General features: G+C 43.9%; 1 protein-coding gene across 2 annotated transcripts in view; it reads left to right on the forward strand.

Annotated features, from left to right (window-relative positions):
- The window catches only part of sh3bp2 (SH3-domain binding protein 2), a 124,718-nt gene that overhangs the window by 19,171 nt on the left and 93,519 nt on the right, over positions 1 to 12,028 (forward strand). The window contains exon 2 of one of the 2 annotated variants that reach the window (XM_072257600.1): positions 8,857 to 9,027. The gene's annotated coding sequence lies outside the window, so the exon portion shown is untranslated. The remainder of the gene's footprint in view (positions 1 to 8,856; positions 9,028 to 12,028) is intronic. The other variant, XM_072257601.1, reaches the window with a different exon arrangement.

The raw sequence follows: 12,028 nt of genomic DNA on the forward strand, positions 1-12,028 counted from the left end.
ATCTTCAGAGATGTTGACTCCCAGGACCTTGAAGCTACTCACTGCTGATCCCTCGATGAGAACTGGTGTGTGTTCTCCTGATTTCATCATCCTGAAACCCCTAGTCAATTCCTTGGACTTGCTGATGTTGAGTGCAAGGTTGATGTTATGACACCACTCAGTTAACTGATCTATCTGTCTCCTGTACACCTTGCCACCATCTGAGGACGATGCTGAGGGTGTTCTACAAGAAGGGTCAGAGCCGTCTCTATTTCCTGAGGAGACTGAGGTCCCTTAACATCTGCCGGATGATGCTGAGGATGTTCTGCGAGTCTGTGGTGGCCAGTGCTATCACATTTGCTGTTGTGTGTTGGGGCAGCAGGCTGAGGGTAGCAGACACCAACAGAATCAACAAACTCATTCGTAAGGCCAGTGATGTTGTGGGGATGGAACTGGATTCTCTGACGGTGGTGTCTGAAAAGAGGATGCTGTCTAAGTTGCATGCCATCTTGGACAATGTCTCCCATCCACTACATAATGTACTGGTTAGGCACAGGAGTACATTCAGCCAGAGACTCATTCCACCAAGATGCAACACAGAGCATCGTAGGAAGTCATTCCTGTCTGTGGCCATCAAACTTTACAACTCCTCCCTTGGAGGGTCAGACACCCTGAGCCAATAGGCTGGTCCTGGACTTATTTCCTGGCATAACTTACATATTACTATTTAACTATTTATGGTTTTATTATTATTTATGGTGCAACTGTAATGAAAACCAATTTCCCCCGGGATCAATAAAGTATGACTATGACTATGACTACTATGAGATTCTGACAACAAAAGTTGTGTCATCAATGAACTTTGAGATGGTGTTTGAGCTGTGCCTAGCCACACAGTCATGAAAGTAGAGCAGTTAGCATCTTCAGTTTCTTGAGCTGTTAGAACATTGCGAAGTTGTGAAGGTGCGAATTTAAATGCACTTTCTTTTTTGATTCTTCATCTCCAGTAATATTTACGGGAACTTGGTGGACTCTTTGGCCTGACTGATTAAAAGTGAAACATCCCGAACTAACAACTTCTGTATTTACGCATTAGGGGCACATAATGGAAACAGTACTGAATGGAGATGGTATGGCTGTAGAGGTTTCCCACCTGAGGTCTAGGCGCCAGTGGGGAGATCTTTGCTGGGGGGGGTGCAGGGTGCTGTGGGAAAATGGAGGTGTGAATCTGTGAGAAGGGGAAGTGGGCAGAGACTGGGCCGGAGCTGAGTTTATGAGAAGGAAACTGAAGTAAGAAGGCCTCTGATTCTGTCAGTAGCTACTAGTAATTAACAGAGAAAAATTGTATCGGATACTGATGGCTGTGCTCACAGAATACTGTACAGCTGAAGTACTAGGTTACAATGGGACATTGGTGGGATGAAGAGGTGGGCTGAGAAGGGTCAAATGTAAAAGATTTAGCTTTAGTAGAATCAGTTTTTGTGTTACCAGCATATGTTGTGAAATTTGTTGTCCTACAGCAGCAGTACATCACAATACAGAATGAAAAATTCAAATTATCATAAGGAGTATGTTCGAAAATTTCAATTAAATAGTGCAGAAATTGGGGGAAAATACTGAGAAGTGTTGATCATTTCATTATCCATTCAGAGATCTGATGAGAGGAGAAAACATTGAGAGTGTGTCTTCAGGCTCCTGTATCACTTCCTTGATGGTAAGAATGAGAAGAGGACATGTTCTGGGTATTAGGGGTCCTTAATGATGGGCAAAATATCTAATTCTGCTGCTCTTGTCTTGAGGTCTAACTTCACTCACTCCACTTGCCCCGTCATTGAAATGTTCCCACAACCTATGGATTTACTCTCAAGGACTCTTCATCTCATGTTCTTGCGATTTACTGCTTATTTATTATTTTTCTTTTTGGATTTGCACAGTTTGTCGTCTTTTGCACTCTGATTGAACACCCAAGTTGGTGCGGTCTTTCCTTGATTTTGTTATAGTTATTATTCTATTATGGATTTACTGAGTTTGTCTGCAAGAAAATTAATCTCACAGTTGTACATGGTAACGTATGTGTATTGATAATAAATTTACTTTGAACTTTGCAAAGTATAGGAGGGAAATGTCCAACGTAGGTTTTTTTACAGTGGTGGGTACATGGAATGCACTGCCAGGGTTGGTGGTAGAGGCAGATAACTTGGGGAATCATGGTAGCCGCAAGAAGACAGCGTGGCCTGGATGGTGCTGACCTTTTGGATATTGCCTTCTTGAGGCTTTGCCTCTTGTGGGAGCTGTTCCTGTGATGTATTGGACAGAGTCTGTTGCTCTCTGCTGCTTCAAATGTTCCTGTGCATTCATATTGCCTCGTTATTTATTTATATTTTAGTGATACAGTGCAGAACTGGCCCTTCCAGCCCAGTGAGCCACACTGCCCAGCAACCCACCCAACGCTCACCTAATCACAGGACAATTTACTATGGCCAATTAACCTACTAACCCGTATGTCTTTGGACTGTGGGAGGAAACCAGAGTATCTGGGGAAAACCTACATACTCCTGGGAAGGACGTACAAACTTCTTACAGACGGGCCGGACTAGAACTCCAAATTCTGATGCCCTAAGCTGTAAAAGGTTTGCGTTACTATGGTGCCTGTGTGCTTTGAAATGATCCGGATGGCATGCAAAACAGTTTTTCACTGTGTCAATAGTAAACCACATACCAAGTATTTAGTTCATTCTCAGTACAAATCAGACTAGGGAGTAGCACGTATTCAGAGCTGGAGCTACTTACTGTATTGTTGTCGCTGTCTCAACATGGTAACTAACCTGTATGGATTTGCTTAAACTGCAACTGTAGGATTTGTACTCCTGTTTAGAGGTCAATTAATACAAGAGATTCTGCAGATGCTGGAAATTCAGAACAACCTTAAATACATAAGATCAAAAGACATAGGAACAGCATGCGGCCATTCGGCCCATCCAGTCTGCACTGCTCTGCTTTCTCTCTTTAGCCTTTGATGCCCTAACTATTTAAGTATCTATCGACCTCTACTTTAAATATATCCAATGACTGCAGTCCATGGCAATGAATTCCACAGATTCATCACCCTCTGGCTAAAGAAATTCCTCACCTCTCTTCTGAGGTTGTGCTATCTGCTCCTAGGCTTCCCCACTATAGGAAGACTCCTCTTCACGTCCATCCCATCTAGACCTTTCAATATTTGGTATGTTTCAGAGACATTCCCCCCTCATTCTTCTAAACTCCAATGAGTACAGGTTCCTTAAATGCACCTCGTATGTTAACCCTTTCATTCTTGGGATAATTCTCATGAACTGCCTCTGGACCCCCTCCAATGCCAGCACATCTTTTGTTTCTGATACAGGGCTAAAACTGCTCATGATACTCCAAATGTTGTCCGCCCAATGTCTTATAAAGCCTCAGCGTTACATCCTTGCTTCTATGTTCTAGTCCCTGCGAAGTGAATCCAGACGCACCATGGCTTGATGGAATGCTCTGTCTGTGACCACCAGAAACTGCAGAGAGTTGTGGACACTGCTCAGCCCATCATGGAAGCCGGCCTCCCCTCTCCATATTCAGTCTGTATGTCTTGTTGCCTCAGTAAATCAGCCAGTATAATCAAAAACCCCTCGCACCCCAGACAATCTCTGTTCTCCCATTTCTACCTCCTTCTCCCCACCGGGCAGAAGATACCAAAGCTAGAAAGCCTGTACCATCAGGCTTAAGGACAGCTTAGAAACATAGAAAACCTACAGCACAATACAGGCCCTTCAGCCCACAATGCTGTGCCGAACATGTCCTTACTTTAGAAATTACTTGGGGTTACTCATAACCTATGTTCCCTTAAGCTGTGCACATGTGAGCGCGCACACATGTTTTTCAACCAGTGCACAAAGGAAATTAATGTGCACACAAAAGGTTAGTTACCTAAAATAATGTAGTAATTAATAATTATACTTATTGAAAATAATCTTTTAGCTAAATGTTTCTGTTAACTAGTTAGTCGGTTTTTCAAATACCACAATGCACGTCACTAATTCACGTCACCTCACCTTTCTTGTTCTGGTTTATACAGCTGCATCACGGTGGCAGCCATCTTTGGCGGACAGTGTTCATATTGTAAAGTTTACAAAGATCTGTTTCAAATCCTGTAGATAGCTTACTAAGTTTTTATTGGAAAAAGATATTGATTCACTATGTCGAATTCAAAAGAAGCGAAGGGCGTGAAGTGCAAAAGAACTTCACAGGTTTTAAGTAACACACATCAAAGTTGCTGGTGAACGCAGCAGGCCAGGCAGCATCTCTAGGAAGAGGTACAGTCGACGTTTCAGGCCGAGACCCTTCGTCAGGATGTTTTCCAGCATCTGCATGTGTGTTGCTTGAATTTCCAGCACCTGCAGAATTCCTCGTGTTTGCGTTTACAGGTTTTAAGTGATGTCTTTGATGAACTGGCTGCACTGTGCAAGATTCTGCAAAAGAGTGGCCTGACACCGATTGATTCACTTCATTTTGCCCGAGGCAAAATTAACAAGATAAGAAAGCAGTATCTGGGAGACAATGTTTTGTGGAGTGACAAAGTTAAAGTTTTGCTAAGCCAACAACGTGAAGAAAACGTCACAGTAGATACAAGTTTGCTGTTGGCTTTTATAAATTGTCTTTGTGTTCATTTAGAAGAAAGGTTTCCTGAAGATGAGGTACAAGAATGGTCAGCTTTTGATTTCTCCGCAATTGCAGATTGTGACTTGGGTTTTAGCCTAATGAATGAAATCAAAAACAAGCTGAGAAACTATTTAGGTGAATGTCATTTGGATATGTTAATGAGAATCAAAAGCTATCAATTGGATGGAAGTTCTCTTAGTGTAGGTAGAGTTTACAAAGAATGGGTAAATGCCAAAGACGGGAGAGAGAAAAAATAGTTGAGTGACTTAAGTATGTAAGTTATTTTGTTGTTGTTCTGTGCAGTTTTATGTCAAATATTTTGTAAACCTACATAAACTGTGCCACGCGTGCATTCAGTGCACACATACTTTTGTCACCGGGAAAAAATTTGCACAACATAAGATTTTTGCACACACTGACTACTAAAAATTAGAGGGAAGATTGCTCATAGGCCTCTTTTCTAAGCTCCATGTACCAGTTTCTAACACTAAGATAATTAATAACTCCTTATTGTGATAAGATGGGCTCTTGACCTCATAATTTACCTCATTATGATCTTCCACTTTATAGTCTACCTACTCTGCACCTTCTCTGTACTTGTTACACTTTATTCTGCATTCTGCTGTTGTTTTATCTTGCACTGCTTCAATGAACGGTGTAATGAATTGATCTGTGTGTGCAGTATGCTAGACAAAGTTTTCATTACACCTCAGTACATGGAACATTAACGAACCTATTCCAACATGTCTAAGGACTGAAAAGCTTACACAAAGTGGATACAGCCCAACCCATCGCAGGTGAAGCCCTTCCCACAGTTGAGCACATCTATAAGGAGCAATGCCTGCGAAAGGTGGCATCCATCTTTAAGGACCCCCATCACCCAGGACATGCCCTCTTCTCATTGCTACCATCAGGAAGGAGTTACAGGAGCCTGAAGGTACACACTCAATGATTCAGGAACAGCTTCTTCCCCTTTGCTGACATTGAACCCATGAATACTACCTCACCTCTTTTTTCCACTTTTTACATTATTTATTTAATTTAACTTTTTAATATATACTTTATTTTACAGTTTTACTATGTGTTGCAATGTACTGCTTCCACATAACAACAAATTTCACGATTCATGCCAGTGATATTAAACCTGATCCTGATCGATCATCAAGGATTCCACTGTCCAGGCTATTCTCTCTTCTTGCTGCTGTCATTGGGATAAAGAGCACAGGAGCGTTAAGTCCCACACCATCAGGTTCAGGAACAGTTATTATCCTTCAGGCTCCTGAACCAGTATGGATAACTTCACTCACCTCAGTACTGAACTGATCCCTCAACCTGTGCACTCACTTTCAAGGACTGTACAACTCATGTTCTCAGTATTTATTTATTATTGTTATTTTGTATTTGTACAGATTGTCTTTTTGCACATTGGTTGTTTGTCAGGGCTGGTGTACAGTTTTTCATTGATTTGATTGTATTTTTGTGTCTTACCATGAATGCCTGCAAGAAATTGAATCTCAGGGCAGTAGAAGGTGACATGCTTTGATAATAAAATTACTTTGAACTTTTCTGCTGCCTGTAAGATTTTACATTGCGCTGTGCATATGTGTACTACTGTACAGGATGATAAACCTGACCTTGCCTTTAGCATCTGATGAGCATTTGCTCGTCTCCTCCTCCCACAGCAGCTGTGGGACAGGAAATGTTATTTATAATTTGGGTTTGAACTTAAAAGCGTAGGAGGATTGAAAAGGCTATATATATAGAAATCTGTCAACGGTCCTGCACTGACACCTTCTCAGAGACAAGAACGTGGGAGCCCCCAGAGGCCATTTGGCCCATTAACACTTTTTCTTCACTCATCAGTCTCTAAATCTGCATTGATCTTCATCTTGGAACCCATTGCTGCCCCTTGTAGCCAGGTTACTCTTCGAGGAAGGCACAGGAGACTGCAGCTGCTGGAATCTGGAGCAACAAATAATCTGCTGGAGGAACTCAGTGGGTGAATCAGCTGCTGTGGAGGCAATAGTTTCTTGGATGATTCCTCTCCCCATTCCCACAGAGACTGCAGAGAGCTCAGCACATCACAGAAACCAGCCCCTCCACCACGGACTCTGTCTACACTTCTTGCTGCCCTAGTAAAGCAGCCAGCGTAAAGACCCTATCCATCCTGGATGTTCCCTCTTCTTCCCCTGCCTCCTCCACCACATCAATTGGATCATCATCTTCGTCATTATGCGCCGTGTCGTATGATGTGGGTGATTGTGGTCCCATGACCATGATTGTTCTTGGCAAGTTTTTCGACAGAAGTGGTTTGTTATTGCCACCATCTGGACAGTGTTTTTCCAAGACGGGTGACCCCAGCCGTTACCAAAGTTCTTCAGAGATTGTTTGCCTGGTGTCAGTGGTCGCATAACTATCCACCCCCTGCTCCCCTGGCTAGATGTGACCCTGAATGGGGTCGAAGCAGGTACTACACCTTGCCCAAGGGTGACCTGCAGGCCAGCTCCTTCCCTCTGTGCCTTGCACCTCCCTTGGTAGAGATGTATCTCCACCCCGCCACCCAACTGGATTTTCAGTAGGACAAAAGATACAAAAGCCTGCAGCTACCACCAGGCTCAAGGACAGCTTCTACCCCACTATACAAGATTATTAACTGGTTTCCTGGTAGTGTTGGCACGTGGCCCAAGTGGTTAAGGTGTTGGTCTAGTGATCTGAAGGTCGCTAGTTTGAGCCTCAGCTGAGGCAGCGTGTTGTGTCCTTGAGTAAGGCACTTAAGCACACATTGCTCTGCGACGACACCGGTGCCAAGCTGTATCGGCCCCAGTGCCCTTCCCTTGGACAACATCGGTGGCGTGGAGAGGGGAGACTTGCAGCATGGGCAACTGCCGGTCTTCCATACAACCTTGCCCAGGCCTGCACCCTGGAAACCTTCCAAGGCGCAAATCCATTGACTCACGAGACTAACGGATGCCAATTTTTCCTGGTATAATAAGGTGGACTGTTAAGCCCAATTTATACTTCTGCGTCAAATGTGCACCGTAGGGTGACGTGCACCTCCCCAAAAATGTAACTCACATGTCGCAGTGACGCAGACCGCAACAACTGTGATTGGTCGGCTTGGCAGCATCGCATTTCCTCCTACGCATTTCAGTTTGCTTTTCTCCGCCATGTCCGTACACTGATGCGAAATAAACGGTTGGAGACGATCGTCGAATCTACCTGCCAACATCTGAAAATATTTGAAGTGCATTTCCTCGTCCATGCCTCTCACGAAGAAACTCAACACAGTGGCATAGAAACCCCATCGCCAACTAGCGTTTTGGCAGTGAATTGCAGAGCGACACAGACACAACTACGTATGCTCGCTGCGGCGTAGGGCTATGCAAAAGTATAAATCAGGCTTAAGGCGTAGCCCGATTGCACAAGTATAAATCAGCCTTCAGTCTCCCAACTGCCTCATCATGGCCCTTGTACAGTAACCATGACATTTCGTTCTGCGTTCTGTTATTGATTTCTCATGGAATTAGGTTTGTTATCACTGACTTGCAGGTGTTACTTCATGACAGCAGTACATAAAATGGAAATCATAGAACTGGAGGAGTGTTGACAAAAATTGACATGAGTGTAATTACTTCTAAGGTACACTTTATCCCCCACCCCAAACAAAATGGTGGCGTTTTGTGTGTGTGTGTGTGTATATATATATATATATATATATATATATAAAAATTCCGCCCCCAAATCGTAACACGTAACATACACGGTTATCTCAACCCTTAACACTCTGGGTGAATTCAGCCTAATGAAATTAAGGAGTCTCTACAAAACCATGAAATAAAACTATACTGATGGACTGAAATGATCTATATGCATTGCATGCAAAATGCAAAATGACAATAATAAACAAATTTACCAGTCAGCAATGAATGTACTGAATGGTGGATCTGGTTTGATGGGCTGAGTGGCCTCCTGCTGCTCTTATGAACGTTGGATTGGACTGTTTAATTGTTATTTTCCTTGTTTAACTTTTATGCTTGTTTGTTTATTTTATATAACTGTGTACTTGTAATTTTTCAGTGTGTTTTTAGCATATATCACATTGTAATCGTTCAATGTGTTCTTTAGGGGGGTATCACGTGAATAGGGGCTACCTTATTAGTTAATTCAAGCAACTAAGACTCCATTGCTTCTCTCCAATAGAGGCGTTGAGGACAAGAGCAGAGGGCGAGTGGGTGTTCGGTGCCGTCTGCCTGCATTTGACCAATCTTCCTTTCCCTTTCGCTAGCTGCTGTTGGAGGAAAGTGCAGGATTGGGTTCCGTGCTGCATGGATTGACCGGCGAGGCTGTGGACGCGTTTTAAGGGACTTTGAGGTTCGTGGTGCATGTATTTTTGGATTCTGATTACACTTTTTTTTGCTGTTTTTGAGTTGTTTGATCGGGCTGATATATACGGAGGGGGGGGGGGGGGGCGCTTCAGTGAAGACTGGCTTTGCGTGCAGCCTGCAGTGAGCTAGTAGTGTGGCACTGAACTGAACTAAGTTGACCGCCAGACCACGTTGAACCGGTTTCTTTCTCTCCTCTCTCTTCCCCACCCTCACCACCTTCCCTTCCCTCCCCTCCCCCTCTCTCTCTCTACCCTCTTCCCCCTACCCTCTTCCCTCCTCTACCCTCTTGCCCCCCACCCTCTTCTCCCCATCCTTTACCCTCTTCCCCCCCCTCTACCCTCTTCCCCCCCTCCTCTACCCTCTTCCCCCCCCTACCCTCTACCCCACTTCTCTACTAGACTCTGCTGTCATTACTTTTATTCTTTTGTTGTTTTAGTTTGTAATAAAAATGGCCGTAAGCGACAAGTTTTCTTGACTTCTGAAGAACCTTGGATCAAAACCTTCAGGCTCCAATGTGTAGGACCTGTGTCAAGAGCTCTATGTGAACTCTTTACTGGCACATCTCCATTATCTCTGGCTGCACACTGACTTATGGCACTTCCCTGTTTAGTCACTCTTTGTACCCTGATTTCAGTTCTCCATGATCTTCTGCTTCTTTGAGCTCAATGTGAGTTCGTACAGTTTGAGAGGAATCTGAGGGCAGTCTGCAAGTGGTGTTCAGAGGAATTGAGATATTCCAGTGCACAAAGCACAAACAGTTGGAAGGCACATCGAACAAGAAGCTAAGGCAAATGGCATACTGGCCTCATTGGAAAAGGATTGGAATTTAAAAAATATCAGAATCAGGTTTAATATCACCGACATAAGTCTTGAAATTTGTTGTTTTACAGTGCAATGCATAAGAAAACTGTGTTACATAAATAACTCGTGCAAAAAGGGTGTAAAATAGTGAGGTTGTGTTGTGGGTTCATGGACCATTCAGAAGTCTGATGACTGAGGGGAACGTAAGAACATAAGAAATAGGAGCAGGAGTCAGCCATCTGACCCGTCGAGCCTGCTCTGCCTTTCAATACGATCATGGTTGATCTGACCATGGACTCATCTCCACCTACCTGCCTTTTCCCCATAACCCTTAATTCCAACCTAGTCTTAAATATATTTACTGAGGTAGCCTCCACTGCTTCAATGGGCAGAGAATTCCACACATTCACCACTCTCTGGGAAAAGCAGTTCCTTCTCATCTTGGTCCTAAATTTACTCCCCCAAATCTTGAGGCTATATCCCCTAGTTCTAGTCTCACTTACCAGTGGAAACAACGTTGCTGCCTCTATCTTATCTATCCCTTTCATAATTTCTGTGTTTCTATAAGGTCTCCTATCATTCTTCTGAATTCCAGTGAGTACAGTCCCAAGCAACTCAATCTCTCCTCATAGTCTAACCTCCTCATCTCTGGAATCAACCTGGTGAACCTCCTCTGCACTGCCTCCAAAGCCAGTATATCCTTCCTCAAGTAAGGAGACCAGAACTGCACACAGTACTCCAGGAGCGCCCTCACCAGTACCCTGTACAGTTGCAGCCTAACCTCCCTACTCTTAAATCCAATCCCTCTAACAATAAAAAGACAGATAGATAGACATACTTTATTGATCCCGAGGGAAATTGGGTTTCGTTACAGCTGCACCAACCAAGAATAGAGTGTAAATATAGCAATACGAAAACCACAAGCAATCAAACAACAATATGCAAACTATGCCAGATGGAAATAAGTCCAGGACCAGCTTATTGGCTCAGGGTGTCTGACCCTCCACGGGAGGAGCTGCAAAGTTCGATGGCCACAGGCAGGAACAACCTCCCATGATGCCCAGTGTTGTATCTTGGTGGAATATGGCCAGAGTTCAACAGCAAGAAGTTCAATATCTGGGCTACAAACACGTTCCTCAATCGTAATATGACCAGGATTGCACCATCCGTTGTTAACCAGAACAGCAAGCCCCCAACTCCTTTACGCTTACCGCTCTCAGTGCACTTCCGGTCAGCCCGAACGGTCTGGAAACCGTCCATGGAAAAGTTTTGGTCGGGTATGTCCTCGTGCAGCCCTCGAAGGCCAACATCCCATTTGCCTTCTTGATAGCCCACTGCATCTGCAAACCAACCTTTTGTGATTCATGCACAAGCACTCCCAATTCCCTCTGCATAGCAGCATGCTGCAATTTTTTACCATTTAAATAATGACCTGCTCTTCCATTTTTTCTTCCAAAGTGGATGACCTCGCATTTACCAACATTGTACTCCATCTGCCAGACCCGTGCTCACTCACCTAACCTACCTATTTCTCTCTGCAGACTTTCCATGTCCTCTGCACAATTTACTTTTCCAATCAATTTAGTGTCATCGGCAAACTTAGATACTTTACACTTGCTCCCCTCTTCCAAATTGTTAATTTATATCGTGAACAGTTGCAGGCCCAGCACTGACCCCTGTGGCACACCGCTCACCATTGATTGCCAACCAGAGTAACACCCATGTATCTCAACTCTCTGCTATCTATTAGTTAACCAATCCTCTATCCATGCTAATACATCACCCCCAACTCTATGCATCCTTGTGGATAAGTCTTTTATGTGGCAGCTTATTGAACGCCTTCTGGAAATCCAAATAAATAATGTCCATCTGTTCCCCTCTATCCACTGCACTTGTTATATCCTCAAAGAACTGCAGTGAGTTTGTCAAACAGGATCTGCCTTTGCTGAATCCATGCTGCATCTGCCTGATGGATCTATTTCTTTCCAGATGCCTAAACAGAAGAAACTATTCCTAAAATGTTGAGTGTAGTCCTTTAAGCTCCTGTACCTTCTCCCTGATGGTAGCAATAGGAAGAGTGTGTGTCCTGGGTGATGGGGGTCCTCAACAATGGATCCTTCAAGACAGGGATTCCCACCTTTTTTTATGCCACGGAGCCTTCCCATTTACCGACAGGTCCATGGATC

This window comes from Mobula birostris, chromosome 5 (assembly GCF_030028105.1).
Source record: "Mobula birostris isolate sMobBir1 chromosome 5, sMobBir1.hap1, whole genome shotgun sequence".
Lineage (NCBI taxonomy): Eukaryota > Metazoa > Chordata > Chondrichthyes > Myliobatiformes > Myliobatidae > Mobula > Mobula birostris.